The sequence below is a fragment of the Vitis vinifera genome, chromosome 9 (genome assembly GCF_030704535.1).
Source record: "Vitis vinifera cultivar Pinot Noir 40024 chromosome 9, ASM3070453v1".
In the NCBI taxonomy this organism is placed as follows: Eukaryota; Viridiplantae; Streptophyta; class Magnoliopsida; order Vitales; family Vitaceae; genus Vitis; species Vitis vinifera.
The window spans coordinates 23,521,542-23,528,543 of record NC_081813.1 but is presented as its reverse complement, the minus strand read 5'-3'; positions in this window follow the sequence as shown (position 1 = coordinate 23,528,543).

The window sequence follows — 7,002 nt, the reverse complement described above, 5'->3', positions numbered from 1 at the left end:
TGTATAGTCTTTACAAGCCCATCTTCATCTCATAACTTTTTCTCCTCATGACCTAGAATATTTATAGAGATATTTCAAACAACCTTCCTTATTCTATAAGAAATTCTAATATTACAATAATATATCAACCTAGAAATATTCTATATAATATTCTTTACAAAAATAAAATAAAATCTATACTAATTAGGAATTTGGGACACTTCCTAATAATTTCCACCTTTGATCAAATTCCATGAAGTCAATCTTCAAACTCTCCATGACACAAGCTTTTGTATCATATTACCATGAGAGAGCAATGGACTCCACCTTTAACTGAAAATTCCTTTTGTTTTCATCTTGTGTGCTCTATGATCTTTTAATCTTCTAGAAATCTTCAACTCAAAGCTCTGATACCAGTTTGTTGTGACAATGGAAGCTTTGATGCAATCATCGCTAATCAAGAACACAAAGATAAAATAATCAATACAAATGGTACACAAGGTTTTAACGTGGTTCGGCCAACCATGCTTACGTCCACGGATGAGAGAGAATTATTTCACTATACAATAGAAAACATTACAGAGGAAAGAACTGCAATATTATAGAGGACATAACCAAAACATTATAGAGGACCTAACCAGATACAATTATTGGGTTCCCAAAACATCCCATGTTTCCCCACTCTTTGTATCCCTACCTTACCACAAACCTTCTCACTCCACTAGGTACCTCCTATTCTTCCTCACATCTCTATCCACTTTGAATAGTCTTTACAGGCCCATCTCCATCTCATAACTTTTTCCCCTCATGACCTAGAATATTTATAGGGATATTTTAGGTTTAGGGTTTAGGGTTTATGATTGTGATTATATGTGACTTTAATTTTGAGTTCATAATTTATTTTTTATTTGTGATTGCATGATTGATTTTTAATATTTTAGTACATGATTAATTTTTTATTGATTGAATGTATGTGACTTTTTATCTTGTCTTTTGAGCGTGTAGACCCTCCATTTTGTCCTCTTGTCATGCCCTGATTAAGTGTCCTTTTATTACTCCACAATAGTTTTTTGGTGGCCCATTACTACTCATATAACTTACTTATTTGAGTCATTCTCGATATTAGGTACACTTTTACGACAGCTTGCTGAGATATATTTAGGCCCATTAGGCACCCAGCCCGCTTAGGCTTATCCCAACACCCGTAAGTCATTTGCATGGTTAACGTGGCTTGCATGGCCTACATGGCCTACATAGCCTACGTAGCTTGCATGTTTTCTTTATAAATACGTGTTGTGTACTCATATCTTGTTATTTATTTATTTATTTGCTCATTTTCATATCTACTTATATATATATATATATATGTATATATAGTCATTGTATATTTTTATTATTGTTGTTGTTATTTTATTTTTATTTATTTTTAATTATCATCATTAGAATTGTTTTTGTTACCATTGTTTCTATTATCATTATTATTATTAAGATTATTATTATTTTACTGATATTATTATTAGGGAAATTTATGTAATCATATAGCAAGGGGCAAAATTTTGCCTTCCAGAAACTTTGTTTTTTACTTTTCAAATTCAGTGGATTTTGGGGAAAATAAGTGACCTTTCATACACTGTAATAGTAATGTTGAGACCCTTCCAAAAATACCCTCCTACACTTTGACAGCTCTCTTAGTTGGATTAGTTCCTTGGAAAAGCCACATAAACAAGGTCCAAATCAGTTGTCCACTTAAGCCAATGACATGACTCATTTACATGTCACCGTCCAAGTAAACACTCCACGTGGATTGATTTTTTTAAAAATATTTGCTAAAATATAACAAAATGAATAGTGAGATTTACCCCCAAATCCCTTATTCTCTCTTGAACCAAACCCTAACTCCAAAAACCCATATTCTTTCACATTTTTTTACAGCCACAATTCGCAAGGGGAACTAGCAGTGAAAATAGAGAGAGGTGGCCCGAGTTGAGAGGAGCTTTCCCAGGTACGAATGTAATCGATTTATGAGTTCATTTGGGTTCTTATCGTTGCTTGTTGAGATCGAATCTAGCCTCCCTCATTTCTGTAACTGTCAGCTCCTCTTCATCTAACATCTATGTTTTTAGTATGTATTTCAACCATGAATTGCTGCACAAATTGTCTATCTAGCTTCAAGAATTGTCAGAGTAACTTTATATTCTATGTAGCATCCTTTGTCATCTCCTTCAAAGCTTCTTTCAATGAACAAATCGGGTTGTTTAAGTTGAGGAAACGTTGTTTCCTTATTACCCAACATGAAAATTATAGATGACATTGTTGGCCCGTGTACTGGGAGTTTCTGAACGCATAATAAGCCCACTTGAATGCACCTTAATACTTGAGACTCAATGCATGAATCCTTCAGGCATGTATCCATCAGTTCCATGGTCTTGCCTTCATTCCAAAGTAGCCATGCCTGCACATAACTGCAATGAATATTGTTAATCATTCTTGTTAAAGGGTATAGAAAGGGATAGCAATATTTCACTATTTTTCACCTACATGTCCCAGTGGAGGTGATTTGGATGACAAAACCCCCTGTTTTTTTCCTACTCACTATCTCCAACAAAAGCACACCAAAACTGAAGACGTCAGATTTTAATGAGAATTTGCCATCAATTACGTACTTTGGAGACATATAACCACTACATAGAAATATCAAATTTGAGTAGTTGGAAATGATAAAGATATGTTCTAGCATATGAATACATATAGAACTTACTATGTTCCAATTACTAGCTTTGTTTTTGCTTCAATTTGTTGTCCTCAAAAAACTCTTGCTATGCCAAGTAATATATTATCGGTTTTGAGATCTCTATGGATGATTCTCAATCTACAGTCTTGGTGGAGATAAAGGAGTCCATGAGCAACCCCCATGACAATGTCAAATTGTTTTGGCCAATTCAGTAACATACTTCTTTCCTGATCTACAGAACAGTTTCATCCATATAAATACTATTCCAGATTCAAAAATTCCATTAAGTAGAAGTGGAGACAACTTCACTTAATGAAAAGTAGCCAAAATAGACAAAGGACTAAGAGTTTCAAACCAAAAATAAAACAGTCCAAGCTTTGTTGGGCATATACTAATAGACGAGCATTATTTCTTCTTCAACGAAACAACCCAAAAGCCTCACAAGATTGCGATGTTGAAGTTTGGAAATCAAAATAACTTCATTCTTGAACTCTTGAAAGCCTTGTCCTGAATTGTTTGAAAGCCTTTTTACTGCAATTTCTTGTCCTGTCGCCAGGGTACGCTACAATTTTGAAATGGAATGTTGCGTAACAACATTCATTTTTGCTTAATTATCACATAATATAGACTATATTACCTTGCAAACTGGTCCAAAACCACTATTCCCTATCAAATTTGAATCAGAGAAGTTATTAGTAACACTTGAAATAGTAGCCAGATCAAACAACTACTACTCCAGGTCTTGCTTTTCTATTTCTGAACTTGTAATTTGGAAGAGTGCAAGATACATCATCCATTTAATTAGATGGTTTTAACCTTTGGAGCATTTCCTTCAATGGAAAATGAACTAAAAATATCATACACTTTGAGCTAGAAGGATTAGCTAGAAGGTCCACTCACATGGGCATAATTACTTTGAGCACAAAATACATAAGACTGGAAAAGATTGCTTACTTCTTTTCTTTCTCTTCCAAAATATAAACCAAAGTACCAACCTTAGATAAAAACTCTAGAGGCAGTAGATGAGACCACCACAAATACCAAGCGTTTCTTACTTTCACTGGAATATTCATTAACTCTATGACATGAAGAATGAAGAAAGTAAAACATGTTAAAAAAAATTTTTATGCTTTATCTAGAAAAAAATATGGTATGATAATGCATAAACTACAATTACCTAGTTCTGAAGTTGGCATTCCGATATAGATATTCTGCTTATTATCTTCATGGAACTCTCGAATATCGATCGGATCCCTAAACCAGATCAAGCATCCATTGTTTCCCTCACTAATATTTGAATTAGTGTAAGTTGTACAAGAACAGTTCCTCAAGCACTCCTCCTCACATTTCTTAAGGGTTATTGCTGACCTAGAATTCCAACAAGTCAGGCAGTTTGACCCCTTCAAGTTCCATAAATTTTTCTCCCTTTTGGCAGTCCAATTGTGTTCTCCTAATGCAGCCACTGGTCCAATTTTGAAATTTTCCTTCCTCTTGTGATTTTGGAACAAACCCTTCCAAGTACTCACAAATAGACCTATCGTTAATTTTGCAAAAGTTGTTAGCACCATAACAACCATAGTCATCACACAAATCATCCAGCAGTGGATACACAATATCCAACTTCTTGGTTGTTTTGCTCAACAGCAGGCACGTAGATTCGCAGTTCATCCAGAGTAAGTCTTGTTATAATCGATTTGTCATCAAGCTCGTACGAATAGTAGAACTCATCTACATTGTCCACCAAAGAAGATTTAAAAAATGTCTTCGTAATCAATGGAAGACCATTAAAACTTAATCCATTCCATGGCCCACTACGGAACTTTTTCTCCGGTCCTTTCCTAAGAACCATTTGAGGTAACCCAACAATGTCAATTTGCCAAGTGAAGTCTCCACCATGAAAAATTATTTGCAGTATCAAATATGTTAATTTATAAGTTGTATGAATCACTAATTCAACCCAACCCATTTGGGTTGCAGCCCTAGTTACCATATGTTGTTTGGCACATTACTCTTATTCCAGAAAGTAAAGGAAACTAGACGGAAAAATGAGAGACAAATACGTGATTTATTTTCCCTGACTCATCCAAACAACCCCCTATTAAATAAAATCGTGGGGTATAGGGGAGAACCCTTTTTTCCCAAAAAATAAGTAATTTTCATTTTCTTATTGCATAAGCATCTGAAGCAATATTTATTTATCTCTTATGTGTGGTGCTGGAATGCATTTAGTCATCATGGGTGTGGACCCTTCTATTACTTAATGACTATTAGGAAAAAACTTTAAAATTGTCATGCTTAAAAAAGTGCTTCTTTATGTATTGTTTTTCACCTTATTTTATTAAACTAAATACTTAGTGTATATCAAAAAGAAATTATTAAAACAATTCTGATTTGGAGTTAACATTAATTGATTACTACCAAAAAGTGCTATTTTGTAGACCTAATTATAATGGTTTTAAGCACATTTGAGTAGTAATCATATTCATTTAACCCAATTAATTCATTAAGGTCCTTAGTAATTGGTTTTAACCATTTTGTGGCAAGTTTACATGTTTTTATCAGCTTATGAATCAATTCAAGCATGCCAAATGATGGAGGAGCTACTTGTACAAGTTAAAGCAAGCTTTTAGCTACACCAAATCAAGCCAACAAAAGGAGAAAAGCAAAGAGAAGCAAAAAGAAGCAAAGAGGAAAACAGAGGACAGCAGGTGCAGTCTTCTTTGGCACTTTTGGAGCACTTCCCGAAGTCCATTTTCTACATGCTATATACCATTTCAAAGCTCAGGAAGTCAAGAATCCAAAGCTTCAAACCGTGTACGATTTGGAGCTGAAATGAGGAAGATATGGCCTTCGGAAGACAACTGCTCCAGGCTTGTGCGAAAATTTCGCACAACACCTTCCAAATTCGCACAGCCCATGCGTGGTGCGAATTTTCCTCTGTTTTTGCCGACTCCACATGAGATCTTTTATTTTGGATATTTTTGTATAAATTTCCATTCTTCTCCTTGTAATCCACGAATCATAAGATTTCTTAGCTAGGAAGGTTGGAAAAACTTCTCTATTTATATCCCCTTGCATCCGTTGTAACATATATTAATATATAGATATAGAATACATATTACGTTTGACACTTAGAATATCTACAGAGCTCTCCCGTTTCTATTTTCTTAGTAGCCAAACAGCCTCTGAGGGTTTTTCCTCAAAGGATGATTGGCTAAAACTTTTAGTTTCTCAAAGTATGGATGTTATGTGATGGTTTGGATGCAATCCCATGGAAATTTCTCGCACCCGGAAGGTAAGGTAGTCGTTTTTCATTAATGGTTCATTAATGTAAAGTTTGGTTTTTATTTCCTTTTGACAACTTCCAATGGCCAATACTTGATAAGCTTTTGGATTTCTATCCATTAGTTATCTCCTACGAGCTATTGGAAGGTGAGGTTTTCAATTCCAAGTTTTGCATTAATCCGTTAGAACCAATTTCAATGGCCATTGAAAGGTGAGTTTATCACCTGGAATGACTTTGAGTTGCCAATATTTGGTAAGCTTTTGGCTTTAGACCATTAGTTATCTCTTACGAGCCATTCAAAGGAAGTCTAAGGTGAATAACCATTGATGAAATTCACTACCATCTATTTTGCCATTTTAAAGGATTAAAACTTGATTTGCTAAATCCATACCAGTTCGGGAAGCAAGCATCACCATAGTTGCAACCCCAACGCGAGGAGCCTATCCTGAGATTTCCAATTTGCATAAGAGCCAGAGCATAGCTATCCTATCTTTGAGAAACTTGTTTTTACACCCTTTCATTTTAGTCTTTAATGTTAGCTTAAATTAGTTTAAATCTTTCTAAAACATTTACATTTTCTTTTAAAGCTAACATCCATAAGAAAATCACCTATTTTCCTAATTTGAATATCACTTGTGTTTGCGAAAACCCTTCCTAGTGAACGATCCTAGAACCACTATGCTATAGTAGCTTGGCTACTTTAGTAATAGTATTTAAGGTATAAATTTTGTTGATACGCCTTTAAAGCTAAGCTACCATGAGTCGAATCATTAATAAGGAAAGGATATTACCAATTTGATATATCCATTGGGTTTCCTTTATGCTATGTTTGGTTTGAGGTGTAAAGTCTACAACAATGTTGGTAGTTTAGAAAATAACAAGTGAAAAATAGGGTTGCAATTTGGATGGTTCCAGCCCATGTAAGTTGTACTTAATTTGGTGTTTGAATTGACATTAACAATGTTTGAATGAAAATTTTAGGGTTAAGGTGTTTCTAAAGTTTTGG